This window comes from Protopterus annectens, chromosome 9.part0 (assembly GCF_019279795.1).
Source record: "Protopterus annectens isolate FY-2018-M chromosome 9.part0, PAN1.0, whole genome shotgun sequence".
Lineage (NCBI taxonomy): Eukaryota > Metazoa > Chordata > Ceratodontiformes > Protopteridae > Protopterus > Protopterus annectens.
In genome coordinates this window covers 292,152,201-292,171,026 of record NC_056743.1, presented here as the reverse complement: position 1 = coordinate 292,171,026, position 18,826 = coordinate 292,152,201, and positions in this window count along the sequence as shown.

The window sequence follows — 18,826 nt, the reverse complement described above, 5'->3', positions numbered from 1 at the left end:
ATATCATTTGCATTGATCATCAAATGACCATTTAGTCAGCCTTTTGAAATCCTCCCATAGAGTTTTTCCTGCATTCTAGACTGTAGGCCCTATCTTTGCATCATCAACATATATGTTGATTTCATTTTCCATTTCCTCAGATATGTCTGAAATAAACACACTTAATTTACTGAAAACAAGACGAAGCCCCCTGGTAATGTATTGGTCTTTTCCCTCATTCTTTCATTACTTATCCTACCTATCCAGCAATGCAGAATTATAATCCCATATTCTCAGGACTCTTCCTAACCCATGGAGTTTTCTCAGCCTTCTGTGCAGCATAAAATCAAAGTCCTAGGAAAAGTCTAACAGGCGTCATCATTGTTAACTCTGCCGTCTACTTTACCTATAACTCAGTCCTAAAACTGGATCAACTTCAATAGGCAGCTTGTTTTGATCATTAAAATATTTTAGTTATTTTCTTGGAGAATCCCAAAGAGCAAGCTGCCTCTTCCACAGGACTATCCCCATGACTTTCCCTGACACAGTGTTCAGGCTACCAGGTTTGGAATTCCCCATTTTTTGCTTGCTTCCTCATACATGAGTATCATTCTTGCCATCTTCTTCCCCCGCCCACAGCGAGATCTAAATTGTCCATGGTCTGAGGAGGGAACCTGATATGGGGTTCTTACAGCAGACTAGCTAGATTCATGAGAAACATGACAGTTATCCTATCTAATCTCTGTGCTTCAGCATAACTTTTGTCTCCACTACCTCCATCTCTGTTCAGAGGTCAATCACTTTAACTCTTACATGCAGGTTGTTCTGCCCTTCTCATTCTTCCTTACTTCATTCAGTATGTCTTTTATTCCATGTCTTCTGCAAAGCCCTTCCCATTATTTATCTCTGCTGCCAAGCTGTGTTCCTGCATCCCACATTATTTAGCAAAGCTAAAAAATGTATTTTATCTCCTTTGCTTTCCTTCTGCTTACCTCTTTGCAGTTTGCTTCCTTCACTCTGCATTCCACATCCTGTACATGCCATAGTTCCTTATATTATTTCTGTGTAGATACTGGCTGTCGCCACTTTTTCTCTTTTTGGGTTACCTCTTGCTCTAATCCTCACCTCTAGATTTAAATACTCAGCTCCGTATATATTTCAGCAGCTTGTCCACTTTACTAGATTCATAGTTTCATAGACTGATACTAAGTAAATGGCCCAGGGGGGCCTTTCCAAATCCTAGCCAAGTTTTCCTGAAAGAACAATGATGTCCTGCTTCCAAATAGGACATTGAGGGCCAGGCATTTATCAGCTACCTCTGTCCACAAGGGATATGGGTGCCAGGCCCAGTGTAAATTTCCTACTCCCCATCCACTTATCTTGGCTGTGCTTAAACTGGGTAATAGACAAACTCAGCTTCACATGAATGGGAAGCCTGTTCCATAGGAGGGACAGTCTCTAGGACATGTATCTGTCTCTCCAGCATGTTCTGTTTAAGTCACAGACAAAATTCAGGTCCTTAGACTTTGTATTTCTGGTACTCTTGGACTTACAAATATGTGGGAGATTCGTAAATATGGGGTTTGTGGATGATTTGTAAGGCAGGCATAGATCACCTCTCAGCAATCTGTAAAAGACTGAATAGAGGTAAACGGCTTGAAGGTGCTCTTCATAAGGCAGGTTTGTTATGCCTTGTATTCTTTTTGTAAGACACCTTTGAGGTTGCTCTAGTTGCTACATATGCCTGGTCAGGTACATACCAAATAGAGCATTGTAGTCTAAGATTGGTCTGATAATGGGGAAGTACAGTGGAATAATGACCTCTTTGGACCTAGATGCCACGCACTTTCTTATAAGTTGTGCAACCTTAAAAGACTTCCTCACCATTGTGGCCATGTGGTAGTCAAAGGTAAGTCTACTGACTACGTGCATACCCAGATCCCCGACTACTGGGTTGGCTTTTAGGTGTGTATTACCAACATGGTAATTAGCTGGGATGTTTGATTTTCCAAAAGGTACAATTATGCATTTCTTAGCACTGAGTTTAAGACCATGGCTTTGGCACAATTCCTTAGTCAGAGATAGACATTCTTGAAGAATGCTAGTGTCTGCACGAGAGTTGATGATAACCACCAACTTGCAATCATCTGCAAACTTAGTCAGTGGGTGAGGCTATTTGCAATAACTTCTATGCATTGTTGTGTATTTCCTCTGAGGTTACAGACATAGCTGTATAAAGTTTTGTGGTTGGCCTTTGACAGAAAAGCTGTCTTTTTTTCAGATTTAGCCTTTGAAGTATTAATTAACCTCTTAGCTTCCTGTTTAGTTTGATCAGGGGGCTTTTAGTATGTATGCCTTTGTTCCTCCTACACTTGGCCAAGATTTTTTTTCTTTTGTTGTATAACCAATTCATATTGTGGTTCCACTAGGGTGGCTTGCCTTTTGAGTCTGTCTTATTCTTAATATGAGTGGGCACAGCACACTCTATACAGCTATCAATATGGCTGTACAGAGATTTTGTAAATAGCTCAGTGTATTCTATGGTGTTTTCTTGGGTTTGGGTGCTTGGAATTTAGCCAAGGTGTTGCTTAGTAGAAAGAGGTTAGCCTTGGAATAGTTCCTAAATGTTTTTGGTTTCACTTGATCCCTGGATTTCATTTTTATTTCAAGTAACTCTGCCTTATGGTTAGATCTGATGAGTGAAGATATTACACTGAGAGAGGAACATCCACCCCCCCCCCCATGTTCATAAGTACAAGGTCAAGGAGGATTGTACCCCTGGTAGGAGAATGGACCAACTAAACTAGGATGTTCCTATTAACAATGTTTGGGGATCTCTAAGCTTGTGCATTGAAAGGGGTGTACGATTCCCATCCTATAGTGGGATAGTTGAGATCCCCCATGAATATTGTACTGGGTTTAATTGTGAGGGACTGCAGTACATTGAAATAGGTAGTATGGGTTTCCTTTGACATGGAGGGGCACCTATATGTTGCATGGATATGGTACAACACCCTATTTATCATAAGTTGCACACGTATGAGTTTTGTGGGTCATACACTTTAACTAGTTTTGATGTGAGATTAGTCTTAATGTAGACTGATCCTCCACCTTTAGTTCCCTCCTGTGCAGTAGCTGGTCTAAAGGTGTGAAAATCATTATAACCTTGTATTGCTGGGGTACACTCAGCAACTTTAAACCATGTCTCTGTTACTAGACAGATGTTTACACTCTCCAAGGAGAGGAAGGCTTGCAGGGAGTGGAGTTGCTTGTTAAGACTTCTATTCCTTAATACATTCAGTTAAGTCAGTAGGTTTATCAGTCTGGCATTGCCTAAAAAAGGGACTATTTGGGTGGAAAAGGTCTTTGCCAATAACCAAAAGCCTAGAGGCGATTAGTGCAGGCCATCCTGGCAAAGCAGCATAGTCTGTCAACCATGTCCTCACAGGCACAGGCTGTCAAATATTGTACCCCCCGGACTGACACCAGAAGTTAAGTCAATTCATAAAAATCAATTATTTTCTGTTGGCAACATGTCATCGTCCTTGGAAAAAGTAGTATGCTGCTCAGTGTTAGCTTCAGACCTGTCTGAGACACAAAATCAGCAAACTCAATCATGTCTTGCTTCATATAGCCAAGGGAGGTATGTCTCACATCATTAACACCCACATGGACTATGACACAGTCATACTGGTGCCTGTGGTTCAATGATCTGAGTGCCTGTGTGACTTGATGGATCCTACACCCAGAAAGGCATCTAACCTTAACTCTCTCCTTACTCAAGTTTGGTGAGATGGACATGAATGTGCCTCATTATAGAATCACCACTGATAGGAAATTTGTCTGTGTGCTGGTTTGCATTAAGAGCTCAACAGTGGAGGCACTGGATACAGTGTTATTATGTGTAGCTGCATGTGGTGTTTTAACAGAGTGTTTGTCTGATGTGTTTATGTGTGATGTCTTTTAACGGAGTGGTTATGTGATGACTGAGGACCCTTCCTTTGATTGTGCTGTGCAGTAGGTGTTAGTGTTTTAGAAAGGTTACCTGTAAGTGCCTCAGCATCAGTAGTTTTAAGTGTAGGGTCTTTACCCTGTGCAGTAGGCATGGTGCAAGTGTCACTGACAGCATCTGTAAGATTAGTAGGATTAGTTTTGGTTGTATGAGAGAATTTTGCCTCCAGCATCAATGTATTTACACATCTCGCATACACTATCTGTTTTACTAAGCATAAGTGGTCTGTCAGTGTAGATGAGGCAATTGCTACAATGTCCCAGAATACCATTCTCAACCAGACTGGCCTCAGAGAGAGTTGGGAAGTGCATATCCATAGCCACTGATCTACTAAGGAGGACTGAGAAAAACTTTAGTTCTACGAAAACAGGAACACATCCACAGTAAGTTTGAAAGTTCTTTAATTCTGGTACCTCGGCCTACGACTTCTCCTGGAATACATTTTACTACATCAAACACCACCCTTTTTATATCATGCTTGATTGAATTATTGAACACATTAACCCACTAATACTAATTATTGCTGCACCATTATGGACTGCATCTTGGAACATTTCTTTTTAAATAAAACTGCAACATCTCCAAATAATTCTTAAATTACATCTTGAAACTATTTACAAATATGACAAAATGATTTGAAATTTTTATATGAATGCTTTCATACAATGTCCTTCATATTTGATTAAACATACTTACAAAACACTTTAATAAATTATCTTGTTTTTACAAATATTTTAAACTTCATATTAAATGCCTTTTTGAACATTTTAAACATTTTAAATGTTTGTAAACATTACTAAACAACAGTTATACTCTGAGAGATATGTGGAAACATTATATCAAATTTCCAAGTTTAAACCATGAGGAAACAGGGTTTTATAATTAAAAATAAACCTAGTTTCCATTTCCAATAATTTTTCATGAAACACATCTTTATTCCCCCGCATAATAGGTCTGCCTAGTGCACAAAATATGAACCCCTCTGGAACCCCCCCCGTGTGCCTCACTAAAATGTTTCCCTACTGGACTCTCCAATCTTTTATGTTTTATGTCACCTAAATGTTCTAGAATCCTAAGCTTCAGCTTTCTAGTTGTTTGTCCTATATACCACTTCTTTTGTGCACATCCACATCCAATAATGTACACCACCCCTGTGGAATTGCAGTCATAATATTCAAGCGCCCTATATATTACACCATTGATTTTAATGCCATCCAAATTTCTTACCCTACAGCAAACCTTACATCTTCCACATTTATATGTACCCTTTTTGATATTTCCTCTGGATGTGCTTTTCTTTCTGAAGCTCAAAATTTCCTTCAAGTTAGAGTATCTGCTATATGAGAAGGTAACTTTTGAAGGAAAAAGATTGCCTAATCTATCATCATGACTGATGATGGGCCAGAATCTCAACACTGCATCCCTCAACGTCTCAGAAAATTGGGAATATCTGGTTACAAAAAATAATTTACCCTCAGGGTTACCATCCCCAGGACTGTAAACACAAGAACCAACATCTCTATTTGTGTCAGACCTAGACCAACTCCTTTCGTTCACCCGTTGACCTAATCCTAACTCACTTTCTACCTTTTTCCTTGCCATTATAATGCTTTTCTGGGGATATCCTCTCCCTATCATTTTCTCTTCTACTCTATCAAATTCACTAGAAATTAAGGACCTCTCTGAAGTATGCATGCCTATGCGTTTGAATTCACCAAATGGTAAAGATTTGAGCAGAGAATCACTATGCATACTGGATGCATGCAAAAAGTTCTCTGCTGCTGTCTTTTTGTGAAATGGTTTATATTGTATCTTGTCATCCTTACCTAAATATAATTCTATATCTAAATATTGGATGCTTTTCCCTCCAATTATGTAAGTGAAGTCTAGACCCCATGTATTTTCCTTAATTTCTGAAATGAACCTATCAAAATCCTCAAAATTACCTTTACACAAAAAAAGCAAATCATCAATAAATCTGACATATTTTACTACCTTATTTTTAAAGAATAATGAAGGGTAGATAAAGCAATTTTCAAAATGGGCCATAAACAAAATAGCATATGAGGGCGCAAAAGCAGCCCCCATTGCTGTGCCCTCTTTTTGCAAAAAATATCTCCCTTCAAATTCAAAAAAATTATGTAACAAACAAAATTCCAATAGATTCAAAATGAAATAAGTTCTGGGTCCATCCCCCAACATTTTTTCTACTGCCTTTAAACCATGTTTTTTGTTGATACTCGTATACAAGGATTTGGCATCCACACTGGCCCAATAATATTCATCCTCCCATCTGATATCCCTAACCAAACTACACACCTCATTTGTGTTTGTGACATGCGATTGTACCCTTACCAAATAGTTTTTTAATAAGGAATCCAAAAATATCCCTACATTCTGCAGATACCCTCCTTTTCCTGAAACTATGGGACGCCCTGGTGGATTACTAGTGTCTTTATGTATTTTGGGAATAATGAAAAATTTGGCCCCCTTAGGATTCTTCACATACAATTTCCTAACATCAGCCATGGTCAGAAAACCCAATCTCTCACCCCTTTCAAGTAATTCAAGCAGTTGAGCATTATGTTCTTTTAGGGGATCATTAGGCAGCTCCAAGTATGTATCCTTATCCATTAACAAGTTTAAGGCTATGGAATTGTACTTGTCTCTAGATAAAACAACCCAGTTCCCTCCCTTATCTGCCTGGGTGAATGCATATTGTTCATTTACCTCCTTTAAACCAGATAATGCCTTCCATTCATTTTTGCTTAAATTATATGTTTTCTTACTTTCCTGAAACCTTTTATGTTCATGTTCAATAAATTTTAACAAGGTATTTTCAAATGAATTTATTACGACATTTTTTCTGGGTGGCATGAACTCACTTTTATATGGCACTTTAGGCACTGACAACCTTCCATACCCAGTATTGAATTCAAAACCCCTTTCATTTTCATGCACGTCATCAAGTGCATGAATATCAACGAGCTCATTCTCATATAAGGACATATTTAACAATGAATTGTCTAAATCTATTACATTTTCAACATCACTTCCATTTTCATCCACATTCTGTATGTCACATTCCTTATAGTCAAAGAACTCTTTGAGGTGCAATTTTCTGCAAAACTGTTTGACTTCTAAACAAATATCTGCCAAAGTAGGGAAACAAACAGGAACAAACTTGGTGCCTTTAAACAAAACTTGTCTAGCATGCTCGGATATAACTAAATCCGAAATATTTACAATATTATAGCTCTCACCTCCACACAAGTCCAAGTGAGAACAAAAGTCCGGTCCACGAGGGGACTGTATTCCCCCATCAAAAAACGGGTCTGAGTTCTGGACGCTGGATCCTTCCTCTTCTATTCTCGCCTCGATGTTACCTTCTTCTCCCCTTGTTCTGAAAACGACGTCCTCTTCCTCCTGACTGGGCCGACGACTGATTTGAGTCACTTATTACTCCATTCATGGGAGCAGGCGTCTCTTGTACTGCATTTAGATTTTCAAACGAAACACTCTTTCTGCTGCTTGTCTCGTCTGCAGAAGACGCTGAGGTGTCTCCCCCGCCCGATCTGGCGCTGGTTCTGACGTCACGATAAGTGCCTCGCCTTTTCTTAAAGCTGTATTCCCAAGAATACAGCTTACCAGTATCATGGTCCTTAATGTCACGGAGGTATTTCCTTTTTTTACGAGAAATCACCTCCGTTTCAATTTTGGACACTCTGTTCTTTATTTCAACCAAGTTCTTATTAAACACTGTTACGGAGCTTTCCTCAACCAGTTTCTCTTGCAAAAGCAGAATGGATGCACGAGTTTTGTTTAGAGAATTTATTAAAGTGTTTTGTAAGTATGTTTAATCAAATATGAAGGACATTGTATGAAAGCATTCATATAAAAATTTCAAATCATTTTGTCATATTTGTAAATAGTTTCAAGATGTAATTTAAGAATTATTTGGAGATGTTGCAGTTTTATTTAAAAAGAAATGTTCCAAGATGCAGTCCATAATGGTGCAGCAATAATTAGTATTAGTGGGTTAATGTGTTCAATAATTCAATCAAGCATGATATAAAAAGGGTGGTGTTTGATGTAGTAAAATGTATTCCAGGAGAAGGCGAAGGCCGAGGTACCAGAATTAAAGAACTTTCAAACTTACTGTGGATGTGTTCCTGTTTTCGTAGAAAAACTTTAGTTCCCCAGTTTGCCTCTAAACCACTAACTCATTTTTGACTTTCTACCTCAACTGACTTCTCTGACAGATGATAGCTGTCTTTGTGAACCATGATGTGTCTCCAGCGCTCCAACTTTGTGGTCATGGTGGTCACCTTGTCTTTTGTATTTTTACATGCAAGATACAAGATTAGTTTAACTTCAGCCTTGCAACTTATGCCGCCATTGCCAAGATTCGTAATTCCTTAACAACTGACCATTTTCCAAAGGCTGTCCCCAACAATTGCCAGTACTGGGCTATTCTTGTATAATCAGCTTTTGCTGGTGTAATTGTATGTAAAACACCCGTAAAGTGGAATCGTACTTTGAAAGATAAAGACTGTATCCAAACACAGCGTTCGCCACAACAAGTAACAAAAACCAAACAGGAAAAGCTTACGCCACTCAAGATTCTTATAGCTAGTGGCGTATGCTTGAAAGATAAAGGAGCAACTGCATCCTGAACTTAAATGAAAAATACTACATTTCAAGTGTTTTTGTACTTCTACATATAAAAAGAATATGTGATCATATTTATGCATAAATATATATATTGTTTCCAGGCCAGACATTACAATATTACGTATTATGTCACTGATAGTTTTATTGTATTTTTAGTCTTAACAGAACTGTAAGCTACACTTTTATTTTCAATATCTGCTTTGCAACTGTTACAGACATATTTATCAGCCTGTTGACACTGAAAATAGAAACAATGGTCCTTGAAAAGTAGGTACAGCCAGACAAAAATCTGGAAATAACTCTTCCCGCTTCCAGTTGGAATGTGGATGCTACTTAAGAGATACTTAAAAAAAGGAACAAAAATGATGGAAAAGTATCTACACATTTTAAAGAAACAGTGTAAAAGTTGTCGACTTTAATGAACTGTATTGCAAATTTCTACCAAAGTAAGTCATTTTTGCTTCTGAGAAAGGAGACTTAAGATGTGTGCCCTCTTTCTTTAAATTATTGGTGTCACTAGTATGTTGGTCGTGTAGTCTGGCTTTCTGTGTACTAAACAGATTCAAAAATCCAGTGTGATAGGAGGGACTCAGAAAATTGCATTAAGGGGTAATTCAAGCTTGAAAATTTGGGCATGCCTCCAAGATTAGGTACATCTTGTGCAGAGATAAATTAGGCCTGAAAATAGGAATGTTCTGCCAAAAGAGGAACAGTTGAGAGATTTGCTTGCAAATTGTCATTCTGCTATGAATTTCACCCCAGCTTCATTTACACTATCTTTCTAACTCTTCAACATACTCTTATGAACTTTTTAGGACAAAACCTCTGGATAGACAGAGATCTGTTGAAATTAGCATTTCATAGCAGTTAGAAAGGAAGCAAAAATATGAGTCTTAAAATATGTCATTGCCTGCCAGAACAAGTAAAACAGATCAATTTTCCCAGGAAAAGAAGATTATGTTTGGTTTAGATTTCACAAGGATGGAGTAGTCATGTAATTCAGATGCATGTTGAGTTTCTCACTTGGAAATACTGCAAACTGTCAGGAACTTGAGAACTGAATGTCAAAATAAAGAAAGAAAAAGCAGCACTCGCATGACTGAATTAGATAATCAGTGATAACTAGCAGCATAGACCTGGAGCACTTAACATAAATGTTTAGCAAATTAACTATAGAATGCTCATAGCCTCATGCAGAGATGTGACTGTACATCTACATCTTGTGGTAAACTGCAAATCTGAGTTGATAGCATAACATTATTTGGATGTATTGCCCTTTTTGGGAAAGCATTTATTTCTTTTAAAAGTCAGAGTATTATTAATACTTTAGCAAGCATTATCAGTTTCAGTTGGCATAGTCATTTCTAATATATTTTATCAGCTGGGTGTGGTTGTGAGGTGCATATATGCAGCATTTCTGCTAACTAAGCATATTGTGCTATGGTCTGCCTTATTTTTGCTATTGACTCTAGATACCTGATTCATAGTTGGTGGGTTCAGTGGTACAGTCTTTCTCCATTAAGAGCGGCCATGCATCCACAGTACTCACTGAAGGGTTGGCCTCACTCACAAATGAACCTAGGGCTACACAGTACGAGTCCTCACCAAAATCAGAAGGGTGATCCCTGTTTCTCTGACCATCAGAGATGCTACTCCCATTGCCACAACAGTGGATGAGCACACTGTGTTTGAATAGGGTATACCTGCCACTTTAAAGTCTCACAATGGTCTCCAGTGATGTCACACATTACAGTTGACCTCCGTCATGTGGGCAGAACTTGGGATAAATCACTACGTGTATAACAGTATCATCCATGCACAGTCTGCTGCAACCCAGTCCAGCATGCACCTGATTGCTGTGTTGAGTGGCATCAATGAGGGTATGGACTTCAAGATACTCTATTGACTGGCCGTATGACACCCATGATGGCACATACTGCTTTCTACTCTACCTCAATGCAGGGGATTGCTAATGCAGCTATTACTGTATATATTGATAGTGCCAGTGTTGTTTGAAGTCTGGGTAAAGTATATTCCAGCTGTGTAGAGGGATCATCAAAAGGTACACAGTACTGAAATGCAACTGGACATGTGTAGTTCCGTATTCCACCTTGAGATGAGAGACTGCAACACATGGCCTCCACTTGCTGGATAAATCAAGAGTGAACTTCAGTAAACTACAACAACGTTAAGGTACTAGAATTTTTGAACAGCCCTGACAGAAAGGATGTAAAGCCCTAGTGCAATACGCCAGCACTGTGGCGGCAGGACCTCATAATGTAATGGCACCACCACCCCATCACTGGAGGAAATTATCTACGACATAGAGTACATATTACCTGAAGACCCCTTGCCTCTGCCTCAGGCCATGGTCACATAATGGCATCCCATTCCTGCTGCAGGAGAAAACTGTATGATGCAGAGCACCTGTAACCTCAAGGCCACACCTTTGCTTCCTGTGATATGCTTCTTCTCCCAGTGTGTAAATAGAGAGATGTGTCATTTTGTCATCTACCTTTGTACATGCTGATAACTTTGACTCACTTCAACTGTCCCCCTGTGCAATATATGTGGAAATGTCTGAAATTCAATGTTCCCTGGCCATGCACTGACCAGTATACCATGATATTAGCAATCCATGCATCATGCGTGTTTTGTGTGACACCTCACTGTCACAGTAGCACACCAGCATCCATAAGTACGAACGTGATGATTTGCTTGCTCTACCAAGTACTGCAGCCTATTGTGTGGCTGATAGCTGCTGTATTTCTTTTTGGACGATGGTATAGATGTGCCTTTATTGATGCCCATGTGTGTGTTGATGGCCCATTCATGTGTTAGAACTGGTACTGCCCAATATATCTCCATACCATCATATTGTGGACCATTTAGCATTGAATGAACCTTCTGCAGGCTGAAGCAGGATTATAATGCAGTGCACCCCCAATACATCTCAATGTGGCAGAAAGACAATTTAGGCACCTGAACACATCTGTATGATATTGAAGATTTGTGCATACTGGAGTTTATCCCATACTTCTCAATTGTCCTGATTTTCACAGAATGTTCAGATTTTTGCCTCATATTTTTGGTCTGCTCCTCATAAAATTTGTGGTTATGTGGCAAATCAGTGAGGAATGAGGTCACTAAATAAAGACTTTGATTTCAGTTTTAGAATTCAAATCCTTCAGGAAAATGCATGCTAGCACACATTCTGTTATTATAGGAACTTTATAAGTTTATAAGGGCAACATTTTAAATCTGTCTGTACTGTCGGGCCTTTGCCTCCCATTATTTTAGGCTTTGTCCAGATTTCATGTGCTAACAAGTTGAGATGTTTGCCCATACCCTATGGGTTCCACACAGGCATTATAAGCCAGAGCTCCAGGGAGTATCCAACCTCACAGGCAACACAGTGTGGGAGAAGTTAATACCATTTGACACAATGTAAATGTAGCTTTATACAAATTAGCCACAGCACATGAGTTTACCAGCTAGATGTGACTGTGGAATTTCACTATGCAGGATTGGGAGGGTGGCTTACTGGTTAAGGTGTTTGCCTTACAAGCACAAGGTGCAGGGTTTGAGTCTCACAAGGGATAGTTGGCTAAGCTTAAAAATGGCTTGCAAGGGCAGTGAGCTTAGTACTAATCTATCAACCTATCTAACTAACAAGCAGTGAAATAGCTGAGATGTGAGCCAACTGTGTGCATTTTACCAACTGCCTAGGTGCTGGACACTTTAGTTAAGATCTCATGGTGTTTCTCACACAACAAACAACAAAAATGTGAAACAAGCGATAAGGTGGAGAGAACAACACCAAAGCAACAGCAACAAAGAAAATAGTCTGTCCACACCGTCAAGCCAAATAAAATTTATTAAAAAACGACAAAGCTTTTGGATATAAAAAACATCCTTCCTCAGTGTCTTACACAAAAGAAAAGTTTAAACCAACATTTGTACTAGTAGCACATGACACAGCCATTAATTGATTAAGATGAACACGCAGTTCTTAAAGATACAGAAACAGTGATAAAAGGGATAAGAAGTATATACATATCTTCCTCTCATTTTTTTTTAATTTTCTTTTGTTTATTTTTTAGAAAAGGTTTTAGGTTTTATTTGGCTTGATGGTGGGGAGAGACTATTTTCTTTTTTGCTGTTTCTCACACAACACCTACTAGTTCATTGACTTTTAGTTCTTTCTTTTCACAGACCTCTCTTTCTGCATCATTGATTGTTACATGCACTCAATATATTGCACTTAACACCTAAGGAATATAGGTGATGTCAGAGTATTAGTTCTAGCCTGTAGTGTACTAAAAAAACATATGATTTGCCAGATGCAGGATGATTATACAGAGAAATTTGCAGAAGTTTATGAAATGCTCAATGTGTCCTCAAAAGACTTTTGAAGGGTTCCTACTGCTAGCATAGAGACAGCTATACACATCTTAGTCTCCACAAATATAGAATAACCAGGCATTCCAATGCTTTTCATTTGTGGGCAACACATGTCAGATACAATGTCCTAATCTACCCTAAAGTGACCACCGATCTTTTGGTCAGAGAAATTATGCTATGTTACCACCTGATGGTGACATTTCCATTGGTGATGGAAACCACCTCTTGTGTACCAGTGGGAACCAATGGTGTTATAAATGGAAATATGCTGCTGGATGACCAGTGCTGCAATGGCAAGCATTCTCACTATATGCAACTCTGCAATTTTTGGCATACTTTACTCTTTAATAGTCAGGCGCATGCCAGTGTACATTTTTTTCCAAATACAGATATGAATCACAACTATGTTTACCTCACATGCATGTGGCTATCACTAGGATCTCATTTGGCTGCCCATTCCATTTTCATATCACTATGCAGTCATTTAAATGTAGCCCCTGTTGTGCATTTTTGCTGATGGCACTGAAATGCAACATGTAAGTACGAATGAGCACTAACCTGTGCTAGTATGTTTGTGCTGACTTTTGGGGAGAACGCAAAGTATGTAACTTCTTTATGAATCCTGAACCAACTATTTATGTAGCCCGAGTAGAGGGACAGGGCTTTTAGCCTATCTGTACAGGATAGGTGTTTGAGACCCTGGATTTTCCTTGTCAGGAACCTCTGTGGTCTCTCCAGCTGCTGCATGTGCTTGGCAAGGTACATGCCAAAGGGGGTATTGTACTCAATAATGGATCTGATAAGGAAGGAGTACAGGGATGTTATGACCTCCTTGTTACTGGATCAAATGCCCTTATTTATGATGTGGGCCATGTAGAAAGCCTTCAGTACAACAGAGGCAACATGGTGGTCAAAAGTGAGATTGCAATCAACCTGGGTGCCCAAGTCCCTTACAACTGATTACGTGCTTAGTACATTGTTATAAATGTGATAATTAGTGGGGATGCTATTTTCCACAAAGGGAATAATGATGCATTTTTTGGCATTCAGTTTGAAGCCATACTTCTGGCACCAGTCATCAGTTTGGGAAGGACTTCTTGCAGGATTTTCACATCACTAGGGGAATTTAAGACAGTGCTCAGCTTGCAGTCATCTGCAAACTTCATCAGCCGCAGACCACTGGTTTTGACTTGCACCTCAGAGAAGTACATCCCAAACAGTAGAGGCCCCAAGACCAATCCTTGGGGTACACCGCTTGTTATGGATCTACTACTAGAGAGCTTCCCCAACTTTGACTGAGTAGGTTCTATCAGTGAGCCAGTTAGCTATCCATCTGGTAACATATGAGTTGATGCCTAGCTGGAAGAGCTTATCTATTATGCCTGAGTGGGGAATAGTCAAAGGCTTTGGGTAGGTTAGGTTAGGCGGTGTGCACCGTCTTCCCCTTGTCCATGGCTTTGGTGACTGTTTCGAAGAAGTTGACCAAGTTTAACAAGCATGATTTCCCTTTGTTAAAACCAGACTGTGTGGGGTCAAGCGTTGGAGTTGGACATGGAGTGCTATGTCACTTTTGGGAACATGGAGTATTATGTAGCTGGTAGGAAAGAAGTCAAAAATGGGGGAGAAGTTTGAAAAGTATCGGTTAGATTTAGTTGTCCTTAATTTCCACAGATAGCATTGGTTTTAGAGCTAGACTTCTCAGATAGGGGTGTTCTCTTTTCTTCCATTAGAATTACCCTTGAGAGACACTCCAAAAACTGTGGTGATACTTAAAATCTCCAGCCACATGCAGTACATGACACAGAAAGAAAGACACTATTATTTGCACATACCCACCTAATAGCTATTCAGAGCATTTTGCATTCCTATAGTTTGTGGGTCCTGCAAACAAATAATTTGTTAATACCTTTAAAAGAAAAGAACACTTTGACATTTTAGAAAATGCCAGAAACTGATCGTGTTTGCATAATAACAGCTTGTAAGCTGTCACACCATTTAGCATACCTTACAAGATGGCATCTGTACCAGCTGCCCCCTCCATTCCATGCTTTTGATGCCACTGGGTGGATGCATCCTATCCTTTTCCATTTATGCTATCACTTTTAGGATACTGGTACACTGTTAACTTCTATGTGAGTCTTTGTCTAAAATGTAGGTGATATACACACATAGTTTTAATCTGTATGGAAACTCCTTGCTAGTATACTCCCCACAGAAACAGTTATACCCACCAATGATTATTTCAGTTTATACCCGCGGTGGTGGTGCTGCAGTAGTGTTGTCGCCTCACAGTAAGACGCTGTCCGGTTCGATTCTCAGTTAGAGCGTCTTCTGCGTGGAGACATGCGTGAATGGGCGTACCTTCGTTGAAGGTTGTGCGTCAGGCCTGGCAAGCCGGTACGTAAAAATCAACTGCCAATCATTAGCGGACCAGAGTTCCGCTGTGGCGACCCCTAAATGGGAAAAGCCGAAAGAAAGAAACAAATAAACATGGAAAAAAAACTTGCAGCATAGACCCACAGTTCTAAGTATAAACAATCCAGTCTGTGAAGTGTCAGCTTCCTGGAATGTAATTTATTTGCATGTTGCTTAGCATTTTTTATCATCTTTCCAGATTCTCTACCATAGCCTGAGTTTCCTGAGCATTGCCAAACAAGAACTTTCCTTTGTGTAAGAATCTGTACAATTGTCCATAATGCAGTGGTAAAGGACATTTGTGTAAAATCTTACCATAGCCTCAAGTGAAGAATACTGTAGCAAGTGAATAGAAGGACATCAGCTGGTTCACGCTTCATACATTTTTAGTTGAGAACGTGTTTGAGGAATGCTTTAAGGCAATATAATATAGATATAACATAGATTAAGGGTAAGGCAACTAACTTATACTCTAAATTTACTTAGACTTCCCTGACTGACTGTGACCTTTTATATAAAATCAAGTTCCAGATATATTACTGCTTTATGTAAATTTCAGAACTTCATAAGGTTTATAAAATGACTACCATCAGTAGACTCCTTTTGCTGACTTTATCATTATTAAGCTGGGTTTATTCTGTGTGTTTTTGTAAAAAAAAAAAATAATATATATATATATATATATATATATATATATATATATATATATATATATATATATATATATATATATATATATATATATATATATCAAAGCATGATGTATTGACATTCAATACCGATTTTAACCATTTATCGTGACAAGATTTAGAAAGTTTTTGAATTCCACACACCGATCATAATTGGCAGCTGGTATAAGCAGATAATGTATGATGATCTAAAACATTGATAATACAAAAACATTTTATATCAGGGGCAAGCAAATAAAAAGAGAAAGTGTACATTTAAGAGAGGTTCAAACAAGTTTTAAGCAATTTTTGACAATAACAAATGCCTCTTTGAAGTGAAGGATTTAACATTAATAACAGTGAGTCATTTTCAGATGTGCAAATTGACATATTATGTAACAATAATACAAGCAAAAAAGGTTGTAATATTGTTGTGACTGTTATAAATTCTGTACAAAAGCTATGGATGTTTAACATTTAGATTCAACTAGGGAATGCTTTATACTAGTTAAGAGATGCGTTCTGCATTATGCTTGGCACATTTTCAGACCATTGGTAAACAACTTGCCAAATACCAGACTATTTCTGGAAGTCAATGCTGCTAAGCCATGTGATTCTGTCATTTTCTAAATGAAAGTAGACAAACCTGTTTCACTTGGTTTCTGTTGTCTGAGAGTCAGCTTGTTTACAAATCTCTGTAAAGCCCAAAGTGTTGAAGCCAGCAGATTCTGTCAAAACTGGGCATGGAATCGGGTCATAAATAGAACTAGTAAACATGAAGTTTGAAGGGTAAGCATGCTGCATAATATTACTATAAACAGAGTTAAATTACTGTTAAATCTTAAACCATAGTATAAGGTAAGATACACAATGTCCTGTTCTACGTTATTACACTGCTAATCTGAAACTACAGTTCTGAAACGTTAGACCTGAACTTCATCTTCCAGTTAATGTTATTTATTTGTATGTTCTCCTTTATTTTAGTGGTGTCTCATATTGTAAACATACTGTGATCACAGTGCTTCACATGGCATAGTGAAAATAAATTACTACTCTGTAATCACACAATTTGTGAGATACACACCAGCCACTGTACTTATGAAGCACCATTATCTCTGCTGTCAACATATATAATGTCATGTCTCTCCAGAGTACACGTTTGGAACAAATTATATTCTCTATAAGAAAATCATCTACCTGAATCACTTGAAAAAGCAAACAACTACATATACAGATAGATAGCTAGATAGCTAGATAGACATAGATAGATAGATAGATAGATAGATAGATAGACAGACAGACAGACAGACAGACAGACAGACAGATAGATAGATAGATAGATAGATAGATAGATAGATAGATAGATAGATGCACATGTTGGTTGACAAAACAGATAGTTGATAGTTGAGGGAGACTGAGAATTCCCCTTGTTGAGAAATATACCATTTCCCCATAGTCTGATCAGGGAGTTGGAATAATATTTAGCAGGGTGTGTTGGGGTGCAGGGTGGCTTGTCCGAAGTTAATTCAGGTACAAAAGCATGATGACATTTTATTGTTAATGTCAGCATTGTCAACATTTAGTGTGCTTGATTTATATGTGTGTGTGTGTGTGTGTGTGTGTGTCTATGTATATATACAGATAGATAGATATATCTCTGTATGTATATATTTTATTTATGGCATTTGTTTACCGGGAAAGTCCGACTGGGTACGAGCCCATTTTCAGTGGAGGCCCAGGGAGAAAAGTTCCACAGTACAATTTAAAGAGAATTACAAATCAACATAGATTACAATTTATGGATACAATAAAAGAAGAAAATAAGCAAATATAAAGCAAACAATAAAGCTGACCATACATTATACAGAAGAGCGCTCCTAATACATATGTTACATAATAAAAAATGAAAATGTTATTACAGAATAAGTAAGAAGTCATAAACACTATATACACTTTATGACAAGAGACTTAGTAAATTTTAGTCATAATTTCTGGGATAGATAAAGTTTAGTGCAAGAGTAGAGAGAAGGAACATAAGAAGGTTAAGAAATTATAGATGGGCTAGGCTAGAAAGTAGGTAATGCAGGAAGGGAAGCAGAGTAGATCAAGAAAAAGTCTGTTAAGACTGGGGAGAAGGGAATGGAAAACAGTACTAAGATGGTGTGGAGCACGGGCAGATCCAATTAATGGTTTGCTGTTCTTTAAGCCTAGCTTGATGACATAGTAGTGGGGTATAAGTCTGACTGATTCTGGAATGTTATTCCATAATTTGGCAACACCGTGAGAGCACAGGCTAACACCATTAGATCCCTGAGGTTTGTAAATAGATAGTAGATACTTGTGAGAAGAGTGTAGGTCATGAGATGAAATATAGTGTTGAAGTAGTGATGATATTGTTTGTAAAAACGAGGAGTTATACCGCATTTTGTATGTTAGTGTTAGCTGATTAAAGGTGAGAAGGTGGGGTAGTTTGAGCCAATTTAGGGACTTGAGAGCAGAGCAATGGTGAGAGTAGTGGGCTTGGCCTATGGCAAATTTAGTAAAGATAGATGAAATGTATAGAAGGGAGAGTAAGAGATAGGAGGTGGCAAGGGTTACTCTTGCGAAGTTGAAGATGAATTTCTTAGCCCTATACATTGTGCCTAGTTTTTGATTATTTATTTATTTTTTTTAA